Source organism: Mytilus galloprovincialis, chromosome 12 (genome assembly GCF_965363235.1).
Source record: "Mytilus galloprovincialis chromosome 12, xbMytGall1.hap1.1, whole genome shotgun sequence".
Classification (NCBI taxonomy): Eukaryota; Metazoa; Mollusca; class Bivalvia; order Mytilida; family Mytilidae; genus Mytilus; species Mytilus galloprovincialis.
Genome location: NC_134849.1, coordinates 58,277,490 through 58,298,467, shown reverse-complemented (window position 1 = coordinate 58,298,467; position 20,978 = coordinate 58,277,490). Strand labels below are relative to the sequence as shown.

The window sequence follows — 20,978 nt, the reverse complement described above, 5'->3', positions numbered from 1 at the left end:
TTGCTTTATATGCTCTTGATTTAATGTGTGTTTGATATTTTTAAATTCTTTTGAGGAATCCTAAAGATTTATTGCCTTTATCATGTTTATGTTCATAATCATGATAATGTAGGATCCATTTTAGATTTGATTGTAGAATTTCCTAGTGGATGCCAGGCCTTAAAACTTTCCAAACTGCACAGGTATGTCTGTACTCAGAGTAGTTTTAAAGGTGAAAAAACGGCCATATTTTATCAATTGTTATGATGAACCTTAAGAGGATACTGCTTAATAGGGCTCTTCACGGTTAGTTTGGCCATATTGGATACGGGGCAGATTTTCATAATGAAGGTAAAAATGGTGTGAAAAATACAGGAAAACATCATTAAAACACAGCAGTTACTTGGAAACACACATAGGTTTTCCCATACTTTCATACTACATGTATTTCCACCTCTTTCAAAAAAAATCTGCCCCCTATCCAATATGGCAGAACTAACCGTGATGAGCCCTATTGCTAATAGTTTTGCTAACATTTAAATTTATGTTATAGATGTAAAACTGTAAAAATTGCAAGAAAATAACAAAGAACTGCTATAAACAGGCTGGTTAGTTGGATAATATGGGGACAAAGTCCCCAATTACGGTAGAAAAATCAATAAAAAAAAAATTTTTTTTTAAATCGGGAAAATTTCCCGAAATTTTTCATTCTACTAATTAACTCAAAATCGTTAACTTTTTTTTTCAGATCTACTTCCGTTTCCGGTCTTGTTTGCATCGTTTGCAAGAGACTTTGATTAAAATGTATATTTATCAACATATCAACAAATATAGGAAGGAATTCAACACCCAATTTTTTTTAATAATTGTTTGATATGATAAAAACGTTACCTGGATAACAGCGTTTCCTTGTTTACATTGAATATGACGTCATAACTTGAATAACGTCACAACTAAATCCCTAACAACAGAACCATCGGAAACGTTACGGTATTTCCGTTTTTTTTTATCAACATGTTTGAATTAAAAAAAAATTATTCAGACTTCGTCCCCATTCACAGGTCATGCCTGCCTCATATTAAGGTATCCGGTCGTTCCGGCCCCAAATCGATCCGGCCCCAAGTCAATCCGGCCCAACGTCGATCCGGCCCAAGTCGATCCGGCCCACGTCGATCCGTCCCCAAGTCGATCCGGCCCCATGATAAAATATGAATAAACTATATTCACTGTATGGAGGAATTTGTGACAAATTTGAACAGTATAAACGGAATTTGCGAAAAGTGTCGATGATGGATGACAACAGGTAAGTGAAGTATTGGAGTATATACTAGTTAAAGAACTATTTTTAATCTATACGAAACTGAGTGTTATTGTGTCTCTTTGTATAGCAGCTCTGAGGGGGGATAGGACCTTTATCTGGACTCCGGGATCGAGTGTTTTTAAGCTCGGGATTTCGGGATTGACCCTTTCGGGATCCGGGAATTTTTTTTTTCGAATTTCGGGACCTCGGGATTTCGTGTTTTTAAGCCCGTGATTTCGGGATCAGGACCCCCCTACACCCCTCCCCCCTCAGCTCTAACATATTTTTAAAAGTATAGATATTTTCCATGTTTTACTCATCATAATGTCTTGTGTAACCAAATCATTAGTCTAGAATTGGTTTGTTTATTCAACAATTGTCTGATGATTGTGAACTAAGGTAATGCCAAGTTCGTAATCACTTAATTCAATCAAATCCTGATTAATTAAAGTTACGTAATCAACAAGTTCTTTATAGTTTGATCTTTTGTTTGGTGTATATAATAATAATTAACTGTATTTATAAAATCGGCAAATCAAACAACATTTCTCAATTTGAGAAATTTTAAGAACTTTAAAGAAAAACAATATTTGTGGTTATGTATCAGCTTGGGAATTGGCTTGTCGTATCGTTGTGTATGTAACTATTTGTTATTACACAAGATGAAAGACTTGTTAGGATCACAGTCAATTGAAAGAAAATGCTAAATACTGCTGATTAATGTTGATGTTTGAATTCTTTATATACGTTTTAATATAATTATACCCAATAATCTTGAAAACTTGTACTAAAAACATAATCAACCTAGTTGTTTTATACTCACTAAAGAAAATATTTTTCAAAGGCCTCTTTTTTTTTATTTACCGTACACCTTTTACATTATAATAAAAATCATAAACATTTATGAATTACAATTATATCTTTATTTTTATTCCTTATAAATATATTTTTTATTGGGGCCGGATCGACTTTACATATGGGCCGGATCGATGTGGGGCCGGATCGACGTGGGACGGATCGACTTGGGCCGGATCGACGTGGGGCCGGATCGACCCGAAAGCCATATTAACAGTGTTACTCGAGGTACCGTGTAAAGAGGGATAATCCTTCTATAGTATAGAGGGATAAAATTGTCCTTCTAGATATGTTTGTTTAGACTGGATTTAAAGCAGGAAAATAGCAAAATGGCATGTTATCCCTCTTAGAAGGATAATTTATCCCTCTATACAGGCATAAACACCATATAGAGGGTTTGTTCCCTGCTAAAATACACCTATTCGCTAATCCCGGCTGACGTGGCCACTTGAACTTTTGACGCATACAACAATCACTTTTCCATTGTGGCGTCAGATATTTTGCTTTATGACGTCAAAATTTTACGGGAACCTGTGAGATATCCAGTAATGGCGGACAAATAGCGATAAGCAGTCATTCCCAAAAAATGGGTACAATTCGAATGTAGACACTGTTAAAAAATAAATTTCAACTGAGCAGAGAGAGAGTGTTGTTTTCTTCTGTGTCTATATCTAGTCTGTCATTTTTTTAATTTTTACTTACACCATTTTAGTTGTTTTCTAGTTTTAGCATTTTTTGTAAGACAAGGTTAGTATGAACGTATCGGAGGTTAGTGTTGTATGAAGTCATCTTAAAAATTGCATTAGAGAAAAACACAAGATTTAAATCCAGGCTCATGTGAAATGGGTTACATTTAACACCATAGCAAACTGATTTATACGTATTATTCTGTATATATTGAAAGCAAATACCAATTTTAAGGTCTGAATTAATATAGTGTTTAAAAAATAATTCAAATAAGTAGTTTTCACAACTTATTTAGAAATAAATTTAAACTAATGAAATGTTATGCTGTATAATATTTTAGTTTCATAATACAGCTTTCCAGGAAAAACCCTATTATTTATGTTTTGAATCACTTGTATGTATTTTTTATGCTTGTATTATTCCACACCCCATCTTTGTTACGGTGGTTGATATCAAACCAGTATCTGAATGCTGATACATAGTAACACTTAACTCTTTAATGCTAGCTTTTCTAAATAATTTATTGACATTACAAACTAAAAAACTGTTTTCTATCAAGTTATATGTTTCTTTTAGTCAAATGGACTTGTTCTTGTCAAAATCTCCGTAACGATTCATGAACTTTCACTCAAAAATATGTTTTACCTAAACCGAATACTGTTCAACTTAATTTTATTAGCTCTATACAGATAATGTCATCTTCCTTCACACCATAATGTATGTATTATACTCAACTATGAAGTTTTAGAGTCAAAATAGTTTCATTTCGAAAATTTCTATCCTCCGTAACGACATTTAAAACCTCCATAACGGACAATTCCAGTTCTTACCAACAGCAAACATATAAATGAATGTAAATATTGGAATTAAATGACAAACAAAACAACAGAATTAAACATTTTTCTTAGTAAATAGTTATCTAAAAAGAGTAAAGTCCTGTTAGAGAAAAAAAAAATGTTTTCCTGAAATTTCTATCCTCCGTAACGTAAATCAATGATGTCGTCTATGATTGACATCACCTTTTGATTTTTATTAGTGATAATTGATGAACTGATTTGGTATCTATAACAATGTACAAGAATTTCAATTGGTAAGATCGTGTTTTCATGCATCTTTAGATTTTTTTTATTTGCATAACCTCCGTTACATTGATGAGTCCTAAATAATCTTGAAAATGTTTGCCATAAACCGCTGTGAAAGTTATGATTGTCGTCGTAATTACACAAGTTGTGTTGTAGACTATTTTAAATCTAAGAAAATGGCTGATATAACGTTTATTAAACGTTATAATGTTGCTCACATAATAGGGAAAAAACAAGTTAACCTACCTTTCTCAAAACAACATTTTTTTTTCTCAAAATCTGTATTTTGTTTGTCTGTTTTCTTTATAATAAATGATGTTTGCTACAAAAATGACTTTCGGCAGTGTCGGCAGCCGCTGATACTGATAAAAAAGTCTGACAACTTAACTGTAAATAACTGCGTCACGGAGGTTATTTAAACGGAGGTTAGTTTTATTTACATTATACATGGAAATATGTAACAATATTGTTGAGTTGCTTTCTCAAAACTGATTATTGAGAAGCTTTATCATGTTTATGGGTGCTTTCAATGAAATAATCATCATTTTGATTTGTTCTTGGTTAGTGCGTTCCAAAATACGCGTTACGTAGGTTGGATTCTTATATGCGACAATCGAAAAAAAGAGAAAGAGAAGATTTTTTTTTTATTTTTAGTTTCATTGCAATAAAAGTTAAAGGCAGGATTTTAAAATTTGATGTATCAACTTTGCTTAAAGTCACTTTGGGCATGATTTCCAATCATATAAATAGGTTTTGACTGTACCTAAAGATACGTTACGGTAGGTTAAACGTTTATCGGCGACATTGGTTTAATGGGTAAATCAAAGTGTATATTATAACTTTTGATTCTAATTTATTTTTGTGGATAAAAATCAATATAGTGTCAAATAAAAAAAGCAAATCTAATCATGATTTAGATGAAATAAAGTATTTTAATTCACACCGATATTTGGAGTTTTTCGTGGCGACATTCGGAATTCGTGTGATTTCCGTATATTGAATAGAAAATCACACAAATATATTTACGATATACATCACAAAAGAATATAATTTTATTTTAGTATACATATTAATCACTTAGAACACGAAAAAGATTATCTGTGACATATGTTAAGCTTGCATTTTGTGGTTATTTGCCGGCGACACTGAAATTTTGTAATTGTACCCATTTTTTGGGAATGACTGTAAGGTGTATGTATGTATGTACTGGTAAATGCCTCCGATATCCGAAGAACCCCTCGAAAGCTGCGAGGGTACAGTGGCATCCATGTACACTCCCTCACGGGATTAATGGAGATGTGTCACTAACGTATATTTATACGACAATTATTTTTACAAGGACAACCAATCCCCACCCAATTCAACACAAAGGGAGTGCTAGGACACCGGGAAGTCTGTTATTGTGGTGGAGGAAGCCGAAGTACTCGGAGAGAACCACCGGGCCACTCGGTGGAAACAGACAAACCAGAGAGATATCAGAAGATTGATCTCCAGGTCAAAGTAGGGACACTTTGACCAACCGAGGCCCCCAACGTACCCATTCTAGTTTAAACTCCGGTCTGGGTACCAGAGATGTGTGTGAGAGGGTGAAAATTACCCTTCTAATGTACTGAGATTTTTAGCACCCCGAGTGAGAATCGAATTCGGGACCTTCAGCACTGTAGCCATCGGTCTTAACCACTAGACCACGAACTCACATTATTGTGTATTGTTTTATACTTCCTTGTTCAGTTGTTCTAATTTGTTTATTATATATGTACCTGAATATGATATGAAGTGTTACTCGAACTGTTGAGCAAGATCTATGTATACCCCAATGCTTATACTACATAAAGGTGTAAATAAATGGTGATATTACTTTAGATTTAGATAGACCAATACCCTGTACGGACGGGCCTTGGTTTTCCGTTCTTGCAAACGGAGTTATCGTCCTTTTTAGAGGGTTACACTAAAGACCTGAAAGTGAACCTGAAAAGACCTGAAAATATACGACTAAAATTATTCAAATTGCAATAACTTTTTTTTATTGAATGGAATTTCTTCAAATTTAGATTTTGTGAAACTAAAAGTTCAGTTTAATGATAAGATTAAAAAAATATGTATGGAAAATATCGTTGGGGTGTGAAAACTCGGACCTGAACGGAAAATTAAATGACATTATTTGCTTGAAAAGACTGCTGTCAGATTTATTCAAGATCTTAACTGTTTTCAATCAATCTCCTTGAAATATGAATTTTGTTACAGGAAAGGTTTAATATATCATTGAAATGATAAAGAATTTTATCGAAAATATAATGGTTGAGTTACAAAATTCGGACTGAGCTTGTCGGGGAAATAAAAGTCATGAATGGATCATATATAGGAGGGGCTGGACAGGGGAAGTTTCTCCCTGCTCCCGCCCCTCTTCTCCCTTCTCCCGCCCTCCTTCTCCCTTCTCCCTCCCTTTTCTCTTTCCCTTACCTTTTCCGACATACATTTCATTAAAATCCATAAAACATTCAGGAAGAGTTTCGCTCAGAAGATTAGTAATGCCATACTATTAGAGTAACGAGTATCTCCCCTTTAACATTTAGAACTTTCTCATGTAAATATTTCTTCAATATCCATCCAGTTCTTCAGGAGTAGATGCGCTTAAAAGAGATACATTAATAGACATATAGGGTCCAATATGCCTGCAACGTCATCAGACGCATACAAATTCCCATCTAGAAGGGTCATTCCAATGCAACCTCCCATATTTTCGATATTTGACAAATTTTAATCGGAAATAGTCCATTAAAAATCGTCAATGTGTGCCCCCCCCCCCCCCCCCCCCAGCTTAACTCTGATGCACGCCATTTCCCGATTAATTTTAAAGTATTAAATTCAGAGGTGTAGCACTCAAATCTATATAGGTACGGCAAGAAATATTATGGGTCGCGAAACGACTCATCCTGCCTCCTTGAGGCGGATATTCGGAAGGGGTTCGGGGCATCTAAAGGGCCCGAGAAATTTTGGGATAAATGGTGCAAAATCCTGCATTAATTTTCTGACCCTCTCCTGACACTTAAAATTCGCTTATGAAAATTCGCTTATGAAAACATCATTTTTTTAGTAACAATTTGAGTTATCTCTATGGCAAGCTAAAGTGGACAAAAAGAGCTATTTTCTAATATTAGAAAATCATTTTCTAATATTAGAAAATCATTTTCTAATATTAAAAAATCATTTTCTAATATTAAAAAATCATTTTCTAATATTAAAAAAGAAAAAGTCTATTTATTAATATTAAAAAATGATTTTCTAATATTAAAAAAGGATTTCTTAATATTAAAAAATGAATTTCTAATATTAAAAAATCATTTATTAATATTAGAAAATCATTTTTTAATATTAGAAACTCATTTTCTAATATTAGAAATTCATTTTCTAATATTAGAAATTCATTTTCTAATATTAGAAAATCAAAAGTAATTTCTTATATTAGAAATTCATTTTCTAATATTAATAAATGATTTTTTAATATTAGAAATTCATTTTTTAATATTAGAAATTCATTTTTTAATATTAAGAAATCATTTTTTAATATTAGAAAATCATTTTTTAATATTAAGAAATCATTTTCTAATATTAGAAAATCATTTTCTAATATTAGAAAATCCTTTTTTAATATTAAAAATTAAAATCTTCATCATCAAAACGTTTTGACTTGTTTGTTTTATATTCAATAACCCCACACTGTTTACAAACGGAATTAAGAAAATAATGTCCGAATGAACTGAAACAGATTTTGCTAAATGATACAAATTACAATAAATTTAAAAACCAAATATCATTGATCATTAGCTGTAAATCTATAATGGCGGATACAGAACTTTTCATAAAAGAGGGGCGCTGACTGACCTAAGGGGGACCCACGCCAGTCATGCTTCAGTGATTTCCTGTATAAGCAACCAAATTTTTCCCACAAAAAGGGGGGCTCGGGCCCTCAAAGGCCCCCTGGATCTGCCTATGATCTTAAACTGATCTAATCACAAACTTATATAAATATGTATATGTTAACTTATACAATAGCATAACAAATACCATTGAACTACAAATGTACCACTAATGGTGTTGGGCGCAGGACATTTAAGCGAAATTTTTTAAACTACAGGACATTTTAGTGTCAACATTAGTGCCTATTTTAGAGCAGAATTGATTCGTTCACAAGTTTCATTTGCCCATTTCAGCGAAAACTGACAGTGGCGTAGCCAGGGTTGAAATGATGTGGAAGCCTTCGCCGAGCGGAGCGAGGCGAAATTTTTTTAAGACTATTTTATGCAGATTTTTTTTCCCCCAGACATTGTTCCTGTAAGCACATGTACTCCCCTAGAATCCGACACTGGTTAGATTTTTGTTTGATTTCAAAATACCAACCAATTCATATAATTATATTTCAAACAAAATTTTAATGTTTTCTCAAAATTCTCGAAATTGAATGTAATTTATAATTTATTTATTTGATGTAAAAGTTTCCCACCAATCTTATATTTGACATCTCAAAAACGGTCCCATCACAGCGGCACTTCTGTATAAAGGAACTGAAGTGTTCCCCTTTCCTAACCCGAACAATTCAGTCGTTATATTCCGCTGATCTACGAAGGCTACATTAACTCTTGTGTGAGAAAATCAGACACAGAAAGGGCTTGAATTATTCGAGTTACCCCTTTTCTAGCATTTCTCAAAAAAACGGCCCCATGAAAGCGGCACTTCGGAATACAGGACTTGAAGTGATTCCATTAACGCGTCGCAGGGGACATCATCGAAATTCCTGGTATCCGTCAATCCGGTCTTGTTTGCACTCTCATGTGTACAATTCTTGCCAGATTTTTATATCATCAGCAATGACAATTTCGAAAATAAGTCCTAAGCTTTGACCTTTTGAAATATAAATTATAACGGAAATCCCATTGCATTTTCTCTGAAGCTTTTATTTCTCCATTAAAAATAAAAGGAAGAGGAAAACATTATGTTTTATTAGTTATTGCCCTTGTTCCTTGGTTACATAACAAATATGTGCAATACAGGGGACATAGTAACTTTGTTCTTTTATTAAAAATAATATTAATATGTGGACCTAGATAGAAACTGGAATTTACTGATAAGCCTGGGAATGATCACACTCTATTACAGATTAGTTTTTTTTCCACGTCGTCTTTCATGTCACTGGAAACAATATCAGGATATGGTGGTTTAGTTGTCAGTTATGTTTTTAGTCAGTTGTAGAAGCCATCGCTCCACTAGGCTCGATTTCAGATGAAACATGTCCGAGGATTTGTACATCGTCCTCTGCACTTGCCGTAGCAAAAAAAAATCGAGAACACTTTTCTGGGATTTATCCATCTTGTTTTATTACATGAACTAAATTATCCTTAATAAAAGACCAAGCATATTTCTTCGGAAATAATTGGATGTAATCCTCATATCCTTACCCTTGTTACATACGGACACATCCGAGTTTAACTGCTGCGAACATATCTTTATTAATATTTTTTTTCCTGTCAAAATGATGTGGATGCTTGAGCATCTGAGCATACATGCAAGCTACGCAACTGACTGACCTGGTTGAATAATAATCGCCTCAATATAACCATAAATAATAATTTATACTGGTTTAATGACCTTTAATGTTATAAGCTGTTTATATGTTCATCATGGAAACACATAAGAGATGTGTCAAATTCGCTGATTATCTGACCGGATACTATGTAGCTGAAGATCCTATGTTCCCACTGAAGCTTTGGGTAGAAATTTCGTGTAATTCTTAGCAAACAATTAAAGGAACAGAGTCGTTCCATGCCATGTATAATAAGCAATTTTATAGTTCAGTGTCACCCAGCTATTCGCGCTTTCTTGATAATGATCAAATTGCAAATAACAACATATATAAAGGTACAAATGATAAAAGACGAATTTGCTACACAATCTAGACAAGATAAAGAGAAAGAATTAACCGTTCCTAATGCAATTCTATGTACAGTACTGTACAGGAGGTATATCCAGAGCCCTTTAAAATTACGTTCTCTAAGACACAAATTCTAGACTAGAACTTACTTTTAACAATTGATTCAACCATTTAGACTTTTTGTGCTGTATTTTATCTGGGATATATATTCGACTAGAACGGACTTTTAACATTTGATTTAATCAGTGCTGTATTTTTTAATGAACATGGTATGTTTTATATTGTGATGTCTTGAGTTTATTAAACCTTTTTTTTAATTTTATGCCCCATTTAAGAACAGTCTGTGCGTCCGTTAGTCCCGCTTCAGGTTAAAGTTTTTGGTCGAGGTAGTTCTTGACGAAGTTGAAGTCCAATCCACTTGAAACTTAGGAAACATGTTCCCTATGATATGATCTTTCTACTTTTAATTTGAAATTTTATCCCATTTTCACGGTCCACTGAACAAAGAAAATGATAGTGCAGATGTGGTATCTGTGTACTAGGGACACATTCTTGTTTAAATATTATTTGTTAGAATGGGTTAAAAATGTTTCTCTAAAATGGGCATTGATAAATTTAATTTTCTCTTGAATGGGTTAAAAATCTGGCCCTAAATTGTGTTTTATTTTGGCGCTAAAATGTCATTTTTTTCTCTCGCTAAAATGTCCTCTGCCGAATGGTTCCCCCTAATCTGAACTAATCACAAGCTTATACATGTAAAATAAGCAAAAGTTTCAAAGTCAGTAGACATGACTGAGGGGATAGGGCCAAATAATCTCCATTTTTTTAAGGACATTTTAAACCAAAAAAATGTATGCAATGGATGTATTAAAGTCTTCGAACTATTGGCTGAAAGGAAAGGAAACAACAAATTCATAATACAGTTACGATAGTAGGAATCTGACCTAACTAGTATTGTAGGCAGATTAAGTTTACCGTAGATGACCTTAAGTGACAGGGCTTTGAGAGGACAGAGAGGAACTTTTTTATCCAGTTGTTATCCATTGGTCCGACACCCCATTACCCATTGGTCCGACAACCCATTACCCATTGGTCTGTGTGAATTGAGGTTTACAGAACAAGAGAATAATAGCCAAAGTATAAAGAATAGAAAAATGGGCCAAAAACAAGGTGCTAAAATAGTAATATTATGGAGGGAGTAATGGACAAAAAGTACAAAGCATAGGGAAAATGGATGCAAATATACCTCCTTCCCGCCTGCCCTAATTCCGACACTCATTTGTAGTATCGTTGACGAGTTATTTGAACTACAGTTACTCTTTCTGTGGAGTTTATTACAGAAACAGATAATACTATAAAGAGGAAATGTCAACAGCAGGGCAGTCTCTCATCATAAAGAATAATGATCACGTATTGAGGTTTCGGATACAATCAAAACTGTACACCCCAATATGAAGTTACAAAAAGAAGCATTAAATTCTTAAATGAAACTCGAAAATTGGCGAGTTTAAGTTTATACTATTGATATTTAAAGTAAAATTGTTCAATCAGTGATAAAAAAAAATTATGTAAAAAGGACTTTTGTAAGTTTAAAACTTCGATAAAAATTGACAAAATGTGATTTAAGAATAATTCGAAAATTCTAAGTTCGATATCATTCTGGTGGTACATCCATTTTCATCGGAGTTTCCGCCTTAATAAAGTCATGAAACATTTGCCACTGGACATAATACAAACAAATAACTACCAATCATTCAAAAATAGCCATGTATACATATGTTCTACTTAAATAAGCGATTATATTTGTAATTTCACATTCATGATACAACAATATTTGTTTCTGTATTAAAGTATTTTCATTTGTGTTTCTCTTTAACACAACTTATGGGTAGGACTCAAGCAAACAGGCGCCTTAAAAATAACTCTAACAACCAGTTCAACTTCTTCTCTTGACATTGACACTGTCACAAGAATGTACCTGTTTTCATGTTTCTATTTACAAGCACATTTGCTGTTGTCGTGAACTTGTACACTCAAACAGATACCTTACGGAGAACGCGCCAAACTTTACAAAGTTATATTTGGTTTACCAGTTTTCCCACTATCTTAAGAGTTGAATAATTCACTATTTAATTAAGTACAAACACAGTTGCTTAAAGACAAACTAAACGTATGTTCTTCTCACAATAATTCTGTACACTGATCCAAGCATACAAATCGAGTTAAAAGCATGCACAATTGGAGCCTGAACTTTCTTAATTCTCTACTTTGGGCGAGATAAAAAGCTGCGTATCATCATTTTAATTAGTTATTTGACAAAACTTTACAAAATGTAATTGAGAATGGAAATGGGGAATGATAAGATATTTTTTATTTCCAATTATGGGCCCCAAAGGGCATAAACATTACAACATCAATAATTTTTTCATAATACAATACAAACAATGAGATAAAAAAAAAAAAAAAAAGTTAAACGAGAACTATTTAAGTTCTTAAAGAATACGTAGATAAAGAATCTATAGTATGTTGGTTTTTTTTAATACTAATGCATTTTATTACAAGTGTGGTTGATATAGATAACAAACAAGCAGCCCAAAAAGAAAAAAAAAGAAAAATAGATATCACATATGTATAGTACACAAAAAGTTGGATCAATTAAATATATAATAATTAGCCAAAAAGAAAGTAGAAATTAAACATGTCCATGACTCATCCTGTGTCAGCAGCAAATAGGAAAGCATTATGGTTTCCTAAAGGCAGCTGACACCAGGGGACGATACCTTATGGGCCATAGGCATGTAAAATGTGTGTAAATGTCTCTTTCCTACCTGTATCAAAAGCAAACAAGGAAGCATCATAGGTAACTTGAATGCAGTTGATACCAGGGGACGATGCCTCAAGGATATAAGAGAACATTTGAATAAATAATATATCTTAACAATTATTATTTTTTTTTAATCGGCTAGTATGTCTGTGATATTCAGATGAATATAATTTTCTATGTCCAATCAAATGTATATACACACATAGATTTCCTTTAACTAATCTTCACTAAGGAAGATGTTTGTATATAAAATTACATATTATTTTAAGTAACTCAACATTTTCTACACTAAATAACCAGATAATTTTGCTTTGACTGTTCATATGATTAAAATAAGAATTATATTGTGCAATACTAGCTAACATACAATTTCTATCATCCTCAAATTTGTTACAATCAAATAGAAAATGAGCCTCATCTTCGACAGTATTGGAAGAACATTTATTACATATTCTGTTAATTCGGGGAATACCCTGATATCTACCTAATTCTATTTGTAATCTATGAGAAGATACACGTAATTTAGTAAAACTTCTTCTAAGTTCAAAATTCTTGATCAATGTTAGATATTTTTCAAAACCAAAATTTGTTTTATATAAAAGGTAGGTTTTCAGTTTACTGTCTGAAAATTTATCTATTTGTTTTTTCCAACAGCTAATAAACAATATTGATAGCTTGGTTTGTATATATTTCTTAAATTTGTATAAGGATTCACAAAATGGAGCATTTATGGCATTTGTATAGTCAATACCAAGTATTTTAAAAACAACATTTATTGAACCATACCATGATGTTATATTCATGTGATGTAGTGTCTTTGATTGTGTATATGCCTCTTTTAATAGAGGAAAATTATTACCTAAATTCTCTAATCTATACCAGTACAATAACATTCCTTTTATAATATTAAAATATATTGGAAATCTTCCAAGTTCAGATAACACTGCAGCATTTGTTGTTTTCTTGTGTACCCCAAGTATAAATTTACAAAATTTTATATGAAGTTTCTCACAGGGTAAACCTGAATATAATTTTTCAAAAGATATATCTTCCTTCTTACATTTAGAGGAAAGAGAATTAAACATCCCCCATATTTCGCTACCATATAATAAAATAGGTTTTACAGTGTGGTCAAAAACATGAATACTTGTTTTTACATCAGGATTAAGTGATAAAAGATCTTTCCTTAATTTGAAATGAGCTTTCAGGGATTTTTTGTATAGTTCATTTTGAGCATAACTGAATGAACCAGATGAGCTTAAATATAAACCTAGGTATTTGTATTTTGAAACACATTCCAGATTTATATTCTGAAATGTGAATATCTGTTTTACATGTCTGCCTGCCTTGTTGAAAATCAGCACCTTTGTCTTATTAGTATTCACATTGAGACACCAATCTTTGCAAAATTTATCAAGCATTCCCAGCTTTTCTCGTAGTCCTTCAGCTGATGTAGATAATAAAACAATATCATCAGCATACATTAAACAATGTAGATCTTTGTCATTGACATTAACTGGGTCTCTAGTATCTGACAAATATCTGGGCAAATCATTTATGAATATCTTGAATAAATTCGGACTGAGGTTGTCACCTTGTTTGACTCCAATATCTAATGGGAAAAAATCACTTACTTGATTTTGAATTTTGACACATGATTTGCTAATTTCATACATACTTTTAATAATGTTATAAAAATAAGACCCAGCCCCAATATCTAGTAGTTTAATCTTGATCCCTGTATGTATAACAGTATCAAAAGCCTTCTGAAAATCAACAAAACAGGCAAACAGTCTACCTTCTTTTGAATTACAGTATTTGTTAATAAGACAGTTTAAAATAAACATATGATCTGCAGTTCTGGCTTTCCTTGTGAATCCAATTTGACTATCATGTATAATATTATGTTCCTGAAGAAATTTGTCCAGTCTTAGACTTAATATTCTATTAAAAAGCTTTCCAATTGCACTTGTTATTGTTATTCCTCTATAATTGTTAGGGTCACTTGTATCGTTGCTTTTAAAAATTGGTGTAATATAACCTTCAGCCCAAGATGTTGGGTATATACCTGAAGACAGACAAGTATTAAACATCTGTTGAAAACTTTTTAAAAGGAAAGTCTGTCCATTCTTTATCACATTATTACTAATGTTATCCAAGCCTGATGATTTATTGCATTTTAAGTGTGAAATGGCTTTGGATATTTCAGACTCAGTGATAAAGGAGTCCAACTCGTTGAAACATTTTGAGTTTTCTAACTGTTTCAGTTTTTCACATAGCTCTGTATATCTACTTTGAAATTCACCTTTCAGTTGTGACAACTTTTGGAAATGTGATATCAAAGTTGATGGTTGTACTCCACATTTTTTTTTAGTTTCATTTTTTTCCTGTAGTTCATTAATTAAGTTCCAATACAGTTTTGGATTCTCTTCGTGCAAGGAGTCCAGCTGACTAATCAATGATTGTTTGTATTGTTTGTATTTATATTTCCTTAGTTTGGAGTATTCACGATTCAGTTTATAAAAGTGATTTTTGATAATTGGATCATATGGAAATCTTGAATAAATTTTTCCATAATTAAGCAAGTTAGTTCGAGCTTGTTGTAAACTTGCGTCAAACCACTTTTGTTCGAGCTTGTTGTAAACTTGCGTCAAACCACTTTTTGTTTTTTTGTTTGTTTGTGTGTTTTTTTAAAGGTCGTTTAAGTGATAGATTTGCTGCTGATAAAAAGATGTTTGAAAGTTTTGATGATGCGTCATCTACTGATGTCTGAGTAAATTGAATTGTGCTGTTGTTGAATTCTAGTATGTAGTTTTGTAGTGTATCTGAAGAAAGTGTTTCTTGAAATTTTATTGCTGAACAGTCAGTCCAGATATAATTAGGTGTCATATTTTTCAACTGGATTGGAATATCATTTTCTCCAGGAACACAATATTTTGCAGATAATTCCCACTCAAGTTTACAATGACAATCAGATAATGTGGGAATAAATCTGGATACTTTAAAATACAGTACATTTTCAAGAATTTCTTCCGACACAGCAACATAATCAACCACACTTGCACCATTGGGGGTATAGCAAGTAAAATTACCAAATGTATCACCAAGAACTCTGCCATTTAAAATTCTTATTTGTTTACTAATGCAAAAATCCAAAACTTCTTTGCCTCTTTGATCAATTTTTTGGTCTCGACTTTTTCTTGTCATAATGTTTTTGTCAGTAGGGTATGTATAAAAAATTGGAGTAAATTTTGAATCATCGTTTACTATAAAGTCATTTTCAGAGCCTATTCTGGCATTAAAATCTCCACATAACAAAATTTCACCCATTTTTTATACTGAAAGATATCTTTTTCTATGCATTCAAAAACATCAGAAGAGAGTTCTTGGGTATATTTAGACGTAACAGGGGGGTTGTACAGTACACAAATAAATAGGTCACTTTTAAATCCAAAAAAGGATTTTTCTAATTTAATCCATTGATAATCTGGATTACTGTTAATCAATATTTTGACATGAGGTTTAACGTGACTTTTCTGTAGAATTGCTATACCCCCAAAATGACGGTTGTTATTTGATAATTTTCTACATATTGGATCATAATGAAATTTGCCAATATTGTGTATTTGGGAATTATATCCCACATGAGTTTCGACTAAAAAAACAATGTCGTAATTCTCTATATGTTTCAGAAAAAGGGGATCCTCTGCTTTATTCATGCCCTTTGAAAATAAGCCACCTATATTCCAATAACCAAATTTTACAGATGATTGGTTTGATTTTGGCATTTTGGTTGATACAATTAAATCTGGTATAAATAATAGAATAGATTTTCTATCTATAAAAAAAAAATACTAAAAATTTGTCTCTAAATAAAAGGAAGAGACAACAAGGAAAATATTCAGAAATGTAAATATTTGAAATAAGTAGATTTATTTAGAGGATAGTTTTTACAATGGTTATCGAAATACAAATAGTCTATGATATAATGACAGATAATTTCTTTTCTATGTATCCTCTTTTAACTGAATAACTATTAAACTGATTTGGGTTGAATAACCTGATATCCTGGATTAATTCAAGATCAAAAGTATGATTCAAATGTGAAAACTAAAAATAAAAATGAATAAAATAAAATAAAAAAGGCGAACTTTTATACCTAGCAGAGGTTACATATATATGACCATGTAATAGTGTGACTTCTTCACATAATGGCTGTTTCATTTGAAAAATCTATTCAAATGAGAATATGAATTTATCAGCCCAAAAAAAAAGAAGAAATATATAAAGTTGTACATGTATATATAAATTATATGTAAATGACTTTAAACATGTTAAAGGAAGTCAACATAATGATATGGTAATATGTATAATATTAAAAAGCAAGTTATTCATGATGACCTCTGCCACGTCCACGTCCACGTCCTCTTGAGTTGCGCGATTTGGATCTACCTCTTGAATTTGGCATGGGAATGTTTAAGGCATTGTGTATTCCACGCTTTAAGTTTGCCGATAGCTGAGACACGCCAGAGTCAGAGAGATGAAATTTATCTTGACTTAGTAGCTCTGCAATTGGGTTTCCATTTCGCAACATATTGCCATGATTAACAAGTAGAACATCTTTATTGTCATCATATATTTGTTTCAACAAGGCATTTATGATTTGTCCATTTGTGTTAAAAATTACACTGTTGAGTCGAGGAGTAGTAAGAGAGATGATGCAACCACTATTTTGCCATTTTTGAAGTGCAAGCTTGACAATATCTTGTATTTCTTCTACACATTGCTGTGGTGATTTTATTTTCAAATCATTCGTCAGGGAATGAAACACTACTAGATTTGGAATTATATCCGATATCTCCAAAATAGCTTGTTTAGTTTCTTCTAAATTGAAAGCAGTAACCTTATTGGTTGTAAATGATGGCGATAGCTTCTCTGCATTGATACGTTTGGTATTGGATGTACCAATTAAAATAATTGTTGGTTTGTTATCAATGTCAAGTTTAGATTTGTCAATATATTTCGTGTCTGCATTAACAAGATGAAAATCTTCAAATCGAGAAATCATTTGGGAGCGGAGAGAGATATTTTCTTCTTGTAATTTCTCCAAGTGTTGAGTATGTCGTTTTAGAGTATCAGTTAGTTTGTCAATTTCTTCATTTTTGGTTTGTAGGCTTACCGATAGAAAGTCGATCTCAGAGTTTGAAGTAGTTAATACCTTTTTCATTTCTGCTCTAGTCTCCTCCAGTATTTGATTGTGACATTTCATTTGATCTTCATGTTGAGCTTTAATTAACATAATATTGCTTTGCTCGTGTTTTAATTTAACTTCCAAAGTCTGTTTTTCTGTTTGTACGGTTTTATATTTTAATTGTAATGTTGATATCTCATTGTCGTGGAATGTGTCAAAGAGAAAACAACCCTACAAAATGCAGAAAACAGATAAAGACCACCAATGGGTCATCATAAAAACATGCACCCGGAGGATGATAAACTAATTGATCTGAAAGGAAAGACCACCTATATTCATGATACTTCTTCGGATGTGGTTGGACGCTATTTTCGTATCATCGCCCTTGTTATATTCAGATAACACCTTGTGTATCTGCTGCGAACACATGCAATTATATTGTTAAAATGATGTGGATGCTTGAGCATCTGAGCATACATGCAAGCTACGCAGCTAGTTGGAATGAGCGAGTTGAAATAAATTAATGAGTTTTACTACCTGTACATCTGAAAAGAAATACAAATTGAGAAGAAAAATGTTATTTCAATTCAAATTCAATTTACTATGTCTAGAAAAATTATTAAAAAGTGTCTATAATGAGATCAATACTTATAAAGCAACTATAAAACAAATACATGTAGCTGAGTATGTAAATGTACAAAGAAAGACATTAAAGGCCATCTTTACAATCTCTTGTAAATGATGACCTCTATTTTTTATTTGGCTGGAACCGTTAAAATTCGATCTCAGGCATTTTCCCATTTCGGCAGTTTATCTAGGACTTCTTGTAGTTCGTGCATAGCAGTCGTTGTTTGAGATTGCCCGAGTAAGTGGTCAAGCAGACAACAGCATCATCCGCATACAGTCTCGCTGTTTAGTGTGGACCTTCAGCATATAGATTGTATATATGTAAATGTGCTAGTTGCAACCCCAACACTAATATTATTAAGACGAGGCGATATCGTTACATAAACACAAAGAAACCGGGGTCCTAGGACTGATCCTTGGATACTCCATTCTACTTTCATTCTGTTTATAGTTTCGCATTCCAATAAAAATGAACACAAGGTTGTATCATGATGTTCAAATAATGAAATATGCACCAATATCGTGTGTATTGTTTCAATGCCCGTGGAGACAACATCAAAGAAATAAACTTTGGAAATGCAAGTTTTAGCCGCATGTTGACAAATCAAAATACTCATGTAGACTATAAACCGTCTTTAGTACAGTGGCGTCACTTGGCGTACTATATTCAATGACGTCATAAAACGCTATTACTTTTCATTCAGACGCTTTGAAAAATGATTTTTTAATATTAGAAAATGATTTTCTAATATTAGAAAATGATTTTCTAATATTAGAAAATGATTTTTTAATATTAAAAAAGGGTTTTCTAATATTAAAAAATGATTTTCTAATATTAAAAAAGGATTTTCTAATATTAAAAAAGCATTTTCTAATATTAAGAAATGATTTTTTAATATTAAAAAAGCATTTTCTAATATTAAAAAGTACCTTATTTTTTAATATTAGAAAATGCTTTTTTAATATTAGAAAATGCTTTTCTAATATTAGAAAATGCTTTTTTAATATTAGAAAATGATTTTTTAATATTAGAAAATCATTTTTTAATATTAGAAAATAGCTCTTTTTGTCCACTTTGGCTTGCCATATATCTCACTTTTTTGAAAGTCAAATTCAAAATATAGGAAAAAGAAAAGAATTTGAAACATGAAATGTGTCAAAAAGTCAACAATCCAAATGGATACAAAAAGTGGAATATCTTGGCTTAAATTTACACTTCCAAATTTGTGTCGGATGCTGTTCAATGTGTCTTGGCATACAGGGGATTTTTCATAGTGGTACGTATAATAAACATGATAAATTTCGTTGCCGAGCGTAGCGGGGCGAATTTTTTTTAGGACCTTTTTTTTGCTCCAAAACATAAAATAAGTGTAAAATGCACTAATTTAATAGTTCTTGACGTGAGGCTTGTATATAAATAAAGAGTAAGGGTTAAACATTTTTGATGCCGTATTCTACCCCATTAAATTTCTATTATAAATTGATTGGATGGATCCAAAGCTAGAATTTCTTATTGACATTTATTGAGAGGTTTCTAGTGATGACTTCTGTACATATCTTTCGTCAAAGACATATGGTTCAATTGTCGATGTTTATGTTATATATAAGTTATGGTCCTTATGATGATTTTATTACGGGGACCTCAATATCTCCCAAGAAAAAGATTAAAATTAAAAAATCATACAAGACTAACAAAGACCAGAGGCTCCTGACTTGAGACAGGCGCAAAAATGCGGCTAGATAAATATGTTTTTGAGATCTCAATCTTCCCCCTATACCTTTAGTCAATGTAGAAAAAACAAACACACAACACTACGCACAGTAAAACTCAGTTGAAGAGAAGTCAGAGTCCGTCCGATGTCAGAATAGGTCACAAAAGAAACTAAACAAACTGACAATGATACATAAATTAATACAGACTTTAGCAGTTACTGATATGCGAGCTCGAGACCTGAATTAAACTAATTAATGATATCGCCTTCATCATCCGAATATCAAGCACAATACCTGCCGTTAGGGGTTTAGTAGTATACCATCATAAAATATATGAGAAGAACCCTGTCCAAGTGAATCTATATTAAAGCCAAAATAAGTAATCTTTAGTGAACTGACAACAGTATCGTAACTAACCCTTCTTAATAAGTATGTTTAAAGGTTTTGTTACTTTTGAGGTGAATACTGACAATTTTTGTGACAATATATGAACAAAGGAAAATAGAACGTTTTCAGCCGATTCTGACAGGGACATCCCAAATTCACCATCATTTCTAAAAAAATCGTGATCAGTTTAAAAAATCTTTCACATAAAGTGCAGCTACACAAAAATAGCGTAATTGGTAGGCTAAGGTTGCATCATCTAGACATAAAAAGTATTTAAAAAAAGATTCGATAATTTATTTTTTCTGATTTCGGTTCCCACTAATTTTAATTAGCTTGCTGAATGCCGTACTCAGTTTGACCTACAATAATTGTTTACTTTTAACACATTGTGAAACCTGAGAGTTCAA

At 32.2% G+C, this 20,978-nt stretch overlaps 1 protein-coding gene across 1 annotated transcript in view; it reads right to left on the bottom strand.

Annotated features, from left to right (window-relative positions):
• The window catches only part of LOC143055609 (uncharacterized), a 59,941-nt gene extending 54,130 nt beyond the window's left edge, over positions 1-5,811 (bottom strand). The window contains exon 1 of the mRNA XM_076228772.1: positions 5,664-5,811. The gene's annotated coding sequence lies outside the window, so the exon portion shown is untranslated. The remainder of the gene's footprint in view (positions 1-5,663) is intronic.
• Between the last annotated feature and the right edge of the window lie 15,167 nt (positions 5,812-20,978).